This window comes from Amblyomma mixtum, chromosome 8, assembly GCF_055824585.1.
Source record: "Amblyomma mixtum isolate Tamu chromosome 8, ASM5582458v1, whole genome shotgun sequence".
Lineage (NCBI taxonomy): Eukaryota > Metazoa > Arthropoda > Arachnida > Ixodida > Ixodidae > Amblyomma > Amblyomma mixtum.
In genome coordinates this window covers 6,707,803-6,722,332 of record NC_143019.1, presented here as the reverse complement: position 1 = coordinate 6,722,332, position 14,530 = coordinate 6,707,803, and the positions used below count along the sequence as shown (strand labels likewise).

At 52.4% G+C, this 14,530-nt stretch overlaps 1 pseudogene; it reads left to right on the top strand.

Moving 5' to 3' along the window:
• The first annotated feature begins 446 nt into the window (after window positions 1–446).
• Window positions 447–7,965, top strand: LOC149331219 (uncharacterized; annotated as a pseudogene).
• Window positions 7,966–14,530: the final 6,565 nt, after the last annotated feature.

The window sequence follows — 14,530 nt, the reverse complement described above, 5'->3', positions numbered from 1 at the left end:
TTAATAATAATAGGTAAATGTAATACGTAAATAGGTCCACGGGCATTTTTTTTTTTCACCCTGGCTCCAGCAAGACCGCTTCCGGCGGTGACGCAGCCCTCGTCGACTTGATATAGTCGGACTGACACCGTCAGAAAGATCACATTACACGAAAAGCCGTTACATTGAGATTACCCGCTATGGACTTAATTTAGCTTACCGTCACAGCACCAGCTGGAGCACTCCTTGTATCATATCAGATCGTAAATCGTGGCCTGCAAATCATCTGGGTGCTATGCATTGCCACGTGCTTTTCCCATGCCATCTGCGTGCACTGACCCCTTTCCACCTTCGGGTATAAATAACTCCGATCAATAGATCAGGGCGTTCACTGTTTCTTGACAACCTGGCTGTTCACTTTTGTCGTTCCACTCAAGGACGATACATGGCGCCAGAAGTGGGATGCAATGGAGCAAGTAAGGCAGTCGGAACCCGTGCGTTTGACAACGGACGGAGGACGGAATTGGAAGCTATTTCGTCGGAAGTACGAATTTTTTCTTCGAGCCATGGCATGCGATGACAAACCAAAATCAGAGGCGTCAAAGACGGCCCTGCTGCTCAGCGTTGCGGGTGAGGAAGGCTTGGACGTTTTCAACAACTTCGTGTTCACACGAGAAGAAAGCGAGGAAGACTGCGCTACCGTGATTTCAAAGTTAGAAGTGTTAAGTTGCTGCCCGACATGACAGCCAGTTCGGTGATCGAGAGATTCATCATCAGCCTGACTACGCCCACTGCAGGGCAAAGGCCTCTCCAATTAACCCTGCCCTTCGCCAGTTGCGGCCACCGTATCCCCGGCACCTTCTTGATCTTATCCGCCCACCTAACTTTCTGCCGCCCCCTGCTATGCTTGCCTTCTCTTGGTATCCACTCAGTTACCCTTAGGGTTGGTTAGTTGGTTGCGACTGAGAGAAGGATGAAAAGGAAAGTGCACGGGCCTGCCAACTGGCTCAAGCCGAGCCACCACCGCTGCCACGTGCAGATAGAAGAGAGTTGAAAGATAAGAGGACAGAGCAAAGACGCGCGTCGCAACAACCGCGTCCGCCGGAACGGACGCTGGCTGAAAAATACAGATACACGGCCGCAGCCCGAAGGCTGCAAACCGAATGCCACAGATATATTAGCTACCAGCGGTTATCTTCCCTTCGCATTACATGCCTTGCCCAAGCCCACTTCTTCCTCTTGATTTCATATAGGATGTCATTAACCCGCGTTTGTTCCCTCATCCACTCCGCCCGCTTCCGATCTCTTAACGTTACACCAATAATTTTCCTTTATTAGCTCGCTGCGTTGTCCTTAGCTTAAGCTGAACCCTCTTTGTTAGCGTGCCCGTTTCTGCCCCATAGGTGAATACCGGTAAGATACAGCGGTTGTAAACTTTTCTCTTGGGGATATGGGTAAACTGCCATCCATGATCTGAGAGAACCTGCCATATGCTCTCCGCCCCATTCTTATTTTTCTAATTATTTCCCTCTCATGATCCAGAGCAGCTGTCACTACCTGCCCTACATAGGCATAATCCCTTACTACTTCTAGCACCACGCCACCCATTGCGAACTGCTGCTCTCTTGCTAGACTGTTGAACATTACTTTCGTTTTCTGCATGTTAATTTTTCCCACAGTTCAGCATTGACGAGTTTTTTCTTTTTGCACGGCTTTATGATTGCAAGCATGTTAAATTTAGCCAGGAATATTCCCAACCTAACGGGCTTGCAGAAAAGGGTGTGCAAATCGTGAAGCGGATTCTGATGAAATCGAAAGCGGCGGTCATCGTATGGCTCGAACATAACAACTGCAAATTCGGGATTAGTGGGCCGGCTGTCTGACACCGGTCCGTAATTTTCGGCTTTATTTTCTCGCTTCAAAGGTTTTCCAGTTTTTTTGGAGTGTGTCCTCGGCGTGCGACGACCTGGGGGTCCCTGGCCGCCGGCAAAAGCACGTCAAGCGACCTCCTCGGCGCTGTGCGCCGTATCAACGCCGACACGGAACATCACCACCAGCTGAACTCCATGCTGCACTGATGGCAGCAACGGCAGCGGCGGGTCCAGCGGCCCCTGTAGTTGCGGCTACAGACCAGGGCCCGGCAAACAAGAGACTGCGCGACGACCAAGCCAGCAACGAGCCTCTGACCGACCATCCAGAGGACATGGATCAAGCATCATTCACAGTTGTATCGTACAAGAAAAAGAGAGCTACCGGTGTTCCTGTCGTCTTTAGGCCCACCGAGGAAGGAGGAAGCCTATGGAAAGCCAACCCCAACATTGTGGCTTCGGCGGTTGTAGCATCGGCTCAAGAAAAAGTCCTCAGCCATCGCATTCACAAGGATGGGAGCCTGATGGTTACAGTATCGACGCTGCCCGCCGCCAACCGTCTGCTCACGGTAACTAAGCTGGCTGGAGTGGCTGTAGAGGCCCGAGTCCCATACTCTTACATGGCAAGCTATGGCAAAATACAAGATGTACCTGTCACCTACACAGACGAAGACCTGCACGAATATCTACGCGACCAAGGTGTCCTGTCAGCGAGGAGGCTAACAGCCTACACTCCTGAGGATGGTGGAAAGATCAAAGAGGTACGCCGTCGCGCAGTTATATTGGAATTCGCAAAAGATGCGCCGCTACCAAAACGAGTAACGCTTGGGTTCTGTAGTTACCCTGTAACTGAATACGTCGGAGCAGCAACTCAATGCTATAAATGTCAGAGGCATGGCCACATATCAAGACACTGTAACGGCCCCGTGCGCTGCAAAGTCTGTGCTGGCCCCCACTCGCACAAAGAATGCACTTCGAGAGCGCAACCTAAATGCGCTAACTGCGGTGGCCCACACCCTGCTTCCTATGGAGGGTGTTATAAAAAGAAAGCAGCCACAGTTGCTCGCACGGCAGAGCAAACACAAGGGAAACCCCCTAAGCGCCATGAACCACCACCTAACCCCGACGTGGTTTTCACGCCTACGGCAGCTCTTTCCGAGAAGCAGTCAACACAGCGTGGCAGAGCAGCTGACAAGACCTACGCAGATGCGGTAAAAAAGAAGCGTGCGAAGTCTGTTGGTTCTTCTCCTTCATCAAAGCTGCTGCAACGCACTGCACAAGACTCGACAAACAGCGGCGCTCGCTCTGAGCCTAAGGCGCCACAACATGGCAGGAAGATCAGCGGCAGACAGCAAACCGGAAGCTCTGAACAAGATGTCACATGCCTATTGATTCCGATGCTGTTTGCAGCCATCAAAGCTCTTATCCGTGCAAACCCCTCGTCAGGAGGACTCCCAGAAGTAGAAGCTGTCCTTGCAATGGAGCCGTTGGTGTCGGTCTCCTACGCTCCACAGGGGCGTAATACCACACTTCAGTAATCATGGCTTCCACAGCGAGAACTTCACCGCAGCTGACAATCAACAAAATCTTTCGTACATGCACCATTTTCCAGTGGAACGCTCGCGGGCTACGCTCTAAACTCTCAGATTTCCGACAGCTCGTGCGAGCGTACCGCTTCCCCTTCATAGTCATCTGTGAATCACGCGTCGAGGAAACTTTCCGACTCCAAGGATACTATTTCCATCATTCACAACGACCAGATAACGTCAGCAGATTGCTGATAGGCTTTCGCAAGGATATCCCGGCCTCGCCGGTTGATGTCCCGCCTCACAGCGACAATGAATACGTGTGCGCTGTCACAGTTATTGCCGGACAACAGTACACTCTGATTGGAGTATATCTTGAGCCAGGCACGCCATTTGATGCTTTGAGACTTGAAAATTTGATATCAAAGACGCCCTCTCCGCATATTATTTGCGGAGACTTCAATGCTCATAATGAAATTTGGGGCAGCTCACATACATGTGCCCGAGGTGCCAAGCTTGCAAAACTTCTCTCCAAGCATTCAGTTCAGCCATTAAATGACGGCAGCATCACCTACCTCCGAGGCGCGACGACTACCAGCAGCATCGACGTGACATTTGTCACAAGTTCATTCGCCCACAACTTTGGCTGGTGCACTGATTTGGAGACACGCGGAAGCGACCATTACCCAATCCTCATATCGGCTTTCCATGCGCTGAGGAACCCAAAGAAATTGCTTATAAAATCTACAGACTGGGACGCATACAAGGACGCTGTAAGCAAAGGAGTTACTGCGGCAACTCGAAATGAGGAATTAGCATCGACAATGGCGTATTGCCTGAGAGCGAGTACACAAATTACAGCTAAAAATGATAACCTACCTTCAAATGATGACACATTCCAAAGGCTTTGTGCTATACGCAGGCGAGCTGAAAGGAAAGCTCTGCGCACAAAAAGCCTCGATGACCTACGTGCATGCCGACGGGCACAACGTCACATTCGACGCTACATGGATAAACTGAGTCGGCAAAAGTGGCGTGACTTTTGTTCTACGCTGGATGTGCGCCAACCAGTAACCAACATTTGGCGGATAGTTAGAGGTATGCGCACGCCACTTCAACAACTCCACCCCTTCGCTGCACTCTCCCTTCACGAACAAAAATCTATAAAAGAAGTCTCAGAAGAATACTGCAGGCTACTGTCGACAGGGTCAGGGCATTCGACACTCTCTGCAGATGGTCAAACAGGCATCCCAAAGGCGGCAGTGCCAGCGTTAGACCTGCCTTTCACAATGGAAGAACTATCCACAGCTATCGCGGAGACAAACAGACACACGTCTCCGGGTCATGATGAGGTGACCTATGACGCCATTGCTAAGCTACCCCACACCTCCCGTCTTCGACTCCTGGAGTATTACAATTCTTCCTGGATGGCTGGTGAGGTCCCCACGGAATGGAAGCTGGCAAAAATTGTGCCCGTTTTGAAGCCCTGTAAGCAGCCAACAAGCTACGCATCATTCCGGCCCATTGCCCTACTGAGCTGCGTAGGTAAGCTCATGGAGCGCATGATCTCCAAGCGCATAATTTGGTTCCTAGAAAGCCGAAATGAGTTCCCCCAAGAAATGAACGGGTTCCGTCAAAACAGGTCGGCGACTGACAATATCATCGCCCTCGTCTCACCACTTGAGGAGTACCTTCATGCTGGGTACATCCCGACAGCCGTTTTCCTAGACATCAAGGCCGCCTTTGACTCTGTCTTTCACCATGCAATTCTCGCAGCCTTTGGCAGTCTTGGCCTTGGAGGAAGGCTATACAAGTGGATTGGGCATTATTTAAAAGAACGGCAAATTTTTATGACCACTCCAGACGGTCCAACTCGCTTTCACGCAGTGGAGAGGGGCGTACAGCAGGGAGCGGTGCTCAGCCCTCTCTTGTTCAATATTGTCCTTATTCACATAACAAGAAACCTTCCGCGAGGGGTCCGCATAACAATTTATGCTGATGATATCTGCATCTGGACCGCATCATGCTCGCGCTATATCACCCAGCAACGTCTACAGAGAGCGCTATTGCACGTTTCGATGTACCTGGCTTCCAGAGGTCTTCGTCTATCGCCAGAAAAGAGTGTTGCAATGGCGTTTACAAGAAAAACGATGACCCGATATCCGCTGCTCCTAGGCGGACGATCGCTGCCATATGTACGATCTCAGCGATTCCTGGGTGTTGTAATCGACTACAATCTGTCATGGTCACCTCAGATCAAAAAACTCCGCCAGAGGATTACTGCAGCATCGCAAGTGTTCAGGTTCATGGCGGGAACAAGGTGGGGTAGCAACTGCCGATCAATGCTTCTGCTTGAAAAAGCCTACGTGGAAGGAACCTTGCGCTACTGTCTACCAGTGCTTCAAAGATTATCTACATCAAGCAATAAGACCCTCAATGCCGCACGGAACAACTGCCTGCGAATATGTCTTGGCCTCCCAAAAGGTTCCTCTGCGTCAGGAACAGTAGCGGAGGCAGGATGTCTCCCACTAGAGGTGATTGCCGCCCAGGAAACTATGCGTACCCATCTCCGCCATGTCCTGCAAGGGAAGAAGCACTTCCTACACCGCGTCCATCTAACTCACAGCAACTCTAGCTTTGGCCAGGCAGTACAGCTCCTGCCCCTTCCTACTATTAATCAGCCACAGAAGCTACTACCTCTGGCCTTTCCTCCATGGACACTCTCTCCTCTAAAGGTGAAGAAGTCTGTTCCAGGTGTGAATGCAAAGAGCCGCATGCCACAGGCAGCGTTTCTGCAAACTACTCTCGCCTACTTATCGGAGGAATATATGCAGCACATCCATATCTTCACCGATGGTTCAACTACTAAAGAAACCTCTTCTTGTGGCCTTTATGTGCCCTCAACAGACCATGCCCTTTCTTACCGGCTGCAGCGGAGGGCATACTCTACGACAGCTGAGCTTCACGGCATTAAGGAAGGTGTTTCTTACATCCTGCGCCGAACCGCCGGCCGTTGGGTTATCTTCACCGATTCAAAAGCATCGCTGCAGATCCTGGCCAACCTGCTGAAGAAAACGAATCACCAGCCAGTTTCCCTCGACATCGGGTATATACATCATTTAGCTATTGCCGCAGGCCACTGCATAACATTTCAGTGGGTACCTGCTCACTGTGGCATTCTGGCTAATGAAAAAGCAGATGAAGCGGCTCGAAAGGGCCATCAACATCGGAGATACATTCGAACTTTTTTCACGAAATTGGATGCGTCCCAAATGGCTAAAAGTTTTGCTTACGAAGAAACGTATCGGCTTTGGAGTTTGCCGACACATCAGTACCAATTTCTTCACTCAATCGACCCACATCTTAGATCAAGACTCTCACCCAGAATTCCTCGACAACTGGAAACACTTTATCACCGACTTCGTCTGAATTCTGCATATACAAACCGCTTGCGATACCGTTTTGGACAAACGAACAGTCCGCATTGTGACAATTGTGCCGCGATAGAAACTGTGGAACATATCCTACTTGTGTGCCCTGCGTATGCTAACGAGCGTGCGTACTATGAACATTGCATGCAGAAGCTCTGCCCAGTGCCCCTAACAATGGACAAAGTTTTAGGTCCCTTAGCCTGCTTCAGGCAACAGAGACTTGCAATGAACTTTCTTTTTTCATATTTACAAGCCATTGGACATCTAGATAAGCTCTAAATTCACTTGCACGTTACCTTCATGCATTCTTCATGCAGTGAACTTCGTCAGCCCATTTGTCGGACTATGCGCTCCATCATTCCATAGGTTATATCAAAACTCGCCATTGCATCCTTAGTACCCATTTCATGGCCGCATTTTATCTTCGTTTTTTTTTCTTTTACCTCTTCCACGCTGCTCTCTACTGTCTTTTTCTCCCAAATTCCCCTTCCTACGCAGAGTAGCATGCCAGCGATTTTTAAACGCCGGCTAAATTCTCTGCATTTCATTAAAGAGTCTCTCTCTCTCTCTCTCTCTCTCTCGAAAGCGGCAAATGAGTGTTTCTGGATGGACATGTTGAATTACAGGGCCAGTCCCACCGAAGATGGCCGGTCTCCAGGCGAGCTGCTGCAAGGGAGGCGGCTGCGCACACCAGTGCCGGACTTCAATCCCATGCCGGTGATACAGGTGAAGACACGCAGCCGGATAAGTCGCAAGGAGTGCGCTGTACCTCGCCTCAGCAACGACTTGGTGCGTTTGAATGGAAAGTCCTGGGCACGGAAAGAAAACGTGATTGGACCGGTCCGGCCACGAGCCTTATATGTGCGCACAGAAAACGGTGCTGCTCTTCGGCGCAACCGGCGGCACCTTTTGGCAAAGGAACGGTGTAATATCAGTTCGTCACAAGGGCTGGAGACAACAGTCACTGCGCCTACACCGACAACACCGACGCTCTCGTTGCAGCATAAAGAGGCATTGGCAACGGGCAATCCGGCTTAAATAACTCAGCGGCCATCGGTCCAACCACCGCGAAGGACGACACAACAAATGCGGCCACCGGAGCGTCTGCGTTACTACCAGCGATTCCGGCAGACAAGCCAACGATGTCGAGTTTGGTGCTGAACAGTTGAGCCGGAGGATGTATCATACCAGATCGTGGTCTGCAAGTTATCTGGGTACTGATGTGCTCGGGGATCGGGACGAGGGTCTTCACCGCATTAGGGCGAAGCAAGCAGACTACGGAGAGAAGCCTTCGGGAGGAATAGCAAGCTTGAAGGTTTATTTTACATCATGTACAGTAGCAAGGAGACCAAAGTCAGAAAATGGGGGAGGATCCCTGGCACCCCACAGATTGCTACTTAAATGCAGTTCACATTCCCCAGGCACCCGGCTAGGGAATCTGATGTCTGGTTGAGCGTCCAATGGGCCGCCAGCGTCTTCCTAGGCTCCGCCCTCCTCACGTGGCCGCGCACACCGCACAGACACACACACACACACAGGCAAGGAGGAACTTGGCGTCTCTCAGTCGCGAACTGTTGGTTTTCCGCGGGCCGACCAGGCCCAAAGGTCGTTGCTGCTGTGTGATGACCTTGATTGATGGGGACGCGAGCGCTGACCGCTCACCGGTGACCTCTTCAGTTCGGTGGGAGGGACAAATCAGCCGTGTCGCCTCTCCGCTTTGTCGGCTCCTCAGGGCGCACGCGGGCACTGAGTTGGCGGCGCCGTCGCCCCGCCGTCGTCTCCACCGGGTCTCGTCCGTCGGTCCACGGCAGTCCGGGAGAAGCGCCGCACTCAGACTCCCCGGCGAAGGGGATTAGACGCCTTTGTGTACGCCGACGCCGTTGCCAGTAGCTGCCCCACGCAGTGTCTCTTTTGTCTTCCCCGAGCAGCAGCACTTCGGCCAAAGTGGCCTGATGGCGCCCGATTGGCTCGCCTGTTTCCGCTGCCAGTCCCCAGGAGCGCAGTCCGGCACCAGAGCCGCATTCAGCATCGCCGGCGAAGGGGATTAGAGCCTTTGTCCACGCCAACACCGTCGCCAGAAGCCGCCCCCAGGCAGTGTCTCTTTCGTCTCCTCCGAACAGCAGCGCTTTCGGCCGTTTACCTGACGGCGCCTGACTGGCTCGCCATTCTCCGCTGGCTAGGCCTCCGATCATTACAGTACTGTCCAGTGCCACGTGTTTTCCTCGCCCTCTGCGTGCACTAACCGCCTTCCACCTTCGGGTATAAATAACACCGAACAATAAATGAGGGGGTTCACTGTTTTTTGGCAACCTGGCTGTTCATTCTTGTCCCACTCAAGGACGATACACTCCTCACGAGTACGTGGCTGCTTCGTCTTTGCGGTTCAGAGCAGAGGTTGCGCGGTGGGTGGCGTGAAGCTCCTTCGCCATGGCAGATGCGAGACAAATTGTCTCAGCAGCAGTAAGGAGCCGAGATTCGGTGTGCTCGTGGGCGTCGTCCACGTAGGCGAGATAACCGCTGGTCCTTAAAGCGCAACTACAGAGGTTTTAGAAATCGACGAGATTAAGAGGGTCGAATGTGCGAAACTTGCAGGTAAAGCATGCGAAGTCCTTTTGGGGGTAGCATTTGAAGTGGTTTCGTCATCGACGATTCAAACAGCGACAGCCTTAAAGCTTCTCCGCAGCGCACAACGCCAAATGGGGGAGGGGAAAGGGGGGGGGGGCATGATGACGTCATCGAAGGTATCACTACATTTACAACGCACAAACGCCTGCTTTGAAGCAAAAACCGACGCAATCGAAGGCACAGTCCGCCGAACGTTGTTTGGCAGCATCCAACGAGGCACGGCAGGGTTTGGCTGACGGCAGCAGTAATTTGAAATCATACCTTCCGTGACACCCCACTGAATTTCCCCGCATTCCACGTGCTTTCTGGAGAAGCGCAAAATTGATTGCGTCATCGTTTTGAAATACTAGTGCAACAAAACTTGGTATGATTTGCCTACAGCCCATACAGATTTGAATTCTTGAACATTGCGAAATTCTCAAAGTGGTGCAGTTGCCCTTTAAGGGCAACGGAGTTGATTCCAGTGGAAGGCAAGCGTAGCAGGGGGCGGCAGAGTTAGGTGGGCGGATGAGATGAAGTAGTTTGCGGGGACACAGTGGCCGCAGCTTGCAAAGAACAGGGTTAATTGGAGAGACCTTCGCCCTGCTGTGGGCGTAGTCAGGCTGATAATGATGATGATCGCAAGAGTAAGAGAGAAGCATCCGTACCAGCTAGCTACCTTGGCCGTGGCCGGTCCGTATACGGAGCCGCCGCCTGCTAAACGTGTGCTAGCGGGTGAACGCCGTGCTCGCAAAGCGAAACATCTGCCGGAACGTAGCAGCGGGGGTAGCTGTTCACTGAATTGTTCGTGTTAGTTGATAAGCCGTTGTAGTAATTTATTGCAGCGGATGCAGTGCTACTGTCTCTGCGAAACAGCCGGCCCGGGTGGCCGAAGCATCAGCTTAGGCAACATCACCCACCAGAATTGTCGCATTAGATGTTTGATCATCGCGCGTCATTTTTTTTGTTTCATCTACGCTGTCTTCGCTCTAAGAAGGTGGATAAATTAGTGTAGCAAACACGCACAAGGAACCACACACACACTGCGTTTTAGAGTGGGAACTCTGCTCCTTGGGGTGCAGCATCCGATTTCAATGCGGATAAGACAACGACCTTCAATGCGTCACAAGGTCAAACCGAACTTGACTGCGTGGTGGTATGGCCCAAGCTACGGTAGTATGACCACGTGATCACATGACTGACCACTTGGTACCTGGCCTTGACCTTTGACCATGAAATTTGGTTTCAGACAATGGAGGCCATGCTTAATAGAGCTGTAACTAGGATCAAGCCACGTTGAACCCAAGACTTTTTTTTATTTTTAACGTCTGCTAGCCTCGTACGCCTTCCGAACATTAAAAATGCGCTGTGACGAAGTTTCAGACTGCTGATTTTATGCGGCAACGTTTGTTTATTCAACATTATGGGCACATTTTAAACACATTTATCAGCTATGTACACAGAGATAAAAGACCGACACGCAGACATTTTATCGCAAAACATGTAAAATATTGTCACGACCAGAGGGGCCGTGGAGATAGGCGTCGGGAAGAAGCCAGGACTGGGAGCCTTCTTTTAATTACAGCGCCAGGTTCCAGGACACCGAACAGAACAAGCGCGCCTCGAGAGCCCACCGCCGCTTCGTCGTCGTCTTCGACTCAGCGCGGAGGCCGCGCGGCGCGTTAGGCGCGTGGCATTATTCCCCCCCCGCGAAAGCAAACATCGTCTCGATGTGAAATGGGGTATGTACAGTGAGTGGAGGAGGAGCAAAAACAAGAAGAATATGGGTGAGGTGAACTACACAATGTGCGCTAGATGAGATGCGGCGAGAGTCAAGGTCACACGTGGGGTAAGGGGAAAAAGGTAAGAAACACAGCGTGAACACAGCGCTCAGTCACGCGAAAAGTACGGCTTTAAGCGCACTACATGCACAATTTCAGGCCGTTGACGCTGAGGGCCGACGATCACAGTTCCATGGGGGACAACTTCGTAGTTGACGCCGTTCAGGCGGCGCAGGACTCTGTACGGGCCAAAATACCTATTTATAAGCTTTTCGCACAATCCCTTCTGGCGCACTGGTGTCCACACCCACACGTGGTCTCCCGGTTCGTAGTGCACGTCCCTGTGCCGAAGGTTATAGTGTCGGGCATCGGCGGATTGCTGGTCCTTCATGTGCAAGCGGGCCAGCTGACGGGCCTGCTCTGCTTGTTCCACGAAGTGGCCTGCTTCCGGGGGGAGCTCTGCGTCGCCGTACGGCAGCATGGCGTCTAGCATCATGCGTACCTCTCTGCCATACACGAGACGGAACGGGGTGAACTGGGTGGTTTCCTGCGTCGCAGTATTATATGCGAAGGTGACCTCATCCCAGGTTTTGTGTTCAACGTCGACGTACATCGAGATCATGTCCGCCAATGTTTTGTTGAGCCGTTCTGTTAGACCATTGGTTTGGGGATGATACGCTGTTGTTGGTCGATGAGCAGTATGGCTAAGCGCTAAGATGTCACGTAGGAGTCGGGCTGAAAACGCCTTGCCTCGGTCAGTAATGATGGCCGATGGGGCGCCGTGTCTAAGCACGATGTCGTGCATAAAGAAGTGGGCAACTTCGGCGGCAGTACCTCGCGCCAGGGCCTTCGTTTCAGCGTAGCGGGTCAAGTAGTCTGTGGCGACTACGATCCACTTGTGGCCGGTCGACGAGAGAGGAAATGGCCCCAGAAGGTCCATGCCAACTTTGTCGAATGGTACTTGTGGCGGCTCGATGAACTGAAGCAGTCCAGGAGGCTTGAGCGCGGGTTTTTTCCGCCGCTGGCATTGCCGGCATGTCCGGACATAATGCTTTACACTTGAAGTAAGGTTGGGCCAGTAATAGTTCTGCCGGATTCGGGACAAGGTGCGTGTAACTCCAAGGTGGCCGGAAGTTGGTTCATCATGGCAGGCAAGGAGGACTTTATCCCGTAGATAAGACGGTATGACGAGCAGGTAAGTTGTCGGATTTGAGGCAGAGTTCTTTTTATAAAGCACTCCTCTCCGCAGGCAGAACGACGACAGTCCACGAGCGAGGTATCGTGGTATTTCAGGGCACCCACCTTCGAGATGATCGATGAGCAGACGCAGCTCGGCGTCGGCACGCTGTCTGGAAACGAGCTCAGACGTGCTGACCGCTCCAAGGAAGCTATCATCGTCGGTGGTGTCTTGTGGGGGAGGTTCGACGGGAGCGCGGGACAAGCTGTCAGCGTCGGTGTGTTTCCGGCCTGACTTGTAGGTGACGGTGAAATCGAATTCCTGCAGGCGTAATGCCCAACGTGCGAGGCGGCCACAAGGGTCCTTTAAATTTTTCAGCCAGCACAGCGAGTGGTGGTCGGTGACGATACAAAACGGTCTGCCATACAGGTATGGGCGGAACTTAGCGGCGGCCCAGACTACCGCTAAACATTCTTTTTCCGTGGTAGAGTAGTTCAACTCAGCGCGCGACAGTGCGCGGCTGGCGTAGGCAATTACTTTGTCGACACCGCTTTGCCGCTGAACTAGAACAGCGCCAAGTCCGACGTTGCTCGCATCCGTGTGCACCTCTGTGTCGGCATCTTCGTCGAAATGTGCCAAGATGGGCGGTGATTGGAGTCGGCGTCGTAACTCGTCGAAGGCAGCCTGCTGTTCGTTGCCCCAGGAAAATGACGTGTCATCACGGGTTAGGAGCGTCAGAGGGCTGGCGAGCTGGGCGAAATTTCTAATGAAGCGGCGATAATAGGAGCACAGGCCCAGAAAGCGTCGGACTGCTTTTTTGTGGACGGGGACCGGAAAGGCAGCAACGGCAGCAAGCTTCTCTGGGTCAGCTCGGATTCCGTCAGCACTAATGACGTGCCCGAGGAACTTCAACTCGGTGAACCCAAAGTGGCATTTTTCTGGTTTGAGGGAGAGGTTGGCGATCGAACGGCTTCGAGGACAGTCCTGAGACGGTGCAGATGTTCCGTGAACGTTGCGGAAAAAATGATGACATCATCAAGATAAACAAGGCAGGTCTGCCACTTCAAACCTGTTAGCACGGTGTCCATCATTCTTTGGAACGTGGCAGGAGCACAGCAGAGCCCGAATGGGAGGACGCGAAATTCATACAGCCCGTCCGGTGTGATGAAGGCGGTTTTCTCAAGGTCCCTCTCATCAACTTCTATCTGCCAATAACCACTTCTGAGGTCGACCGAAGAGAAGTACTTGGCTTGACGAAGTCGGTCGAGGGAGTCGTCGATACGCGGGAGCGGATACACGTCTTTCTTGGTCACACTGTTCAGCTTCCTGTAGTCGACACAGAATCGTAGTGTCCCGTCCTTCTTTTTCACGAGCACGACAGGAGACGACCACGGACTGCTTGACGGTTGGATGACGCCGTCTGTGAGCATCTCTTCTACCTGTGTTTGAATAGCATCTCGCTCACGAGGGGACACACGATAGGGCTGCTGATGGATGGGTCGGGCTCCTTCATGCGTGATAATGCGGTGTTTAACTATCGACGTTTGGCGCACTTTGGACGACGACGTGAAACATGCACCGAACTCCCGCAAGAGGTCCTGGAGTTGCCTCTTTTCAGCGGGTGGAAGGCCTGGATTGATGTCTACGTTGGTGACCGCTTCGGTGTCAGCTCCAGGTGTTGAAACACGCACCAAACTTCCGCAAGAGGTCCTGGAGTTGCCTCTTTTCAGCGGGTGGAAGGCCTGGATTGATGTCTACGTTGGTGACCGCTTCGGTGTCAGCTCCAGGTGTGCCCTCCTCGCAAGCAAAGCATTCGGCCACTTCTTGAACATAGTCGACGTAAGCGATGGCTGTGCCATGAAAAAGATGTCGATGCTCATTGCAGAAGTTGGTGACAAGGACCTCTGTACAACCGTCATGAAGGGATCCAAGGCCTCGTGCCACCGCAACTCCCTTAGTGAGTACGAGGGAGACATTAGGCTCGACAACCCGCAGTCCCCTATGTGGCTCGTCACAGGTAACTCTTGCGAGAATGCTGGCACGTGGTAGCACCGTAACGGTATCGTCGGCAACTCGCAGGGCGGATCGAGAACCCTGGTGCGCAGGTTCTTCTGTGGCCATTGCGGTCGAAAATGTCACCAAGCGATTCGGGAGGTCTATGATA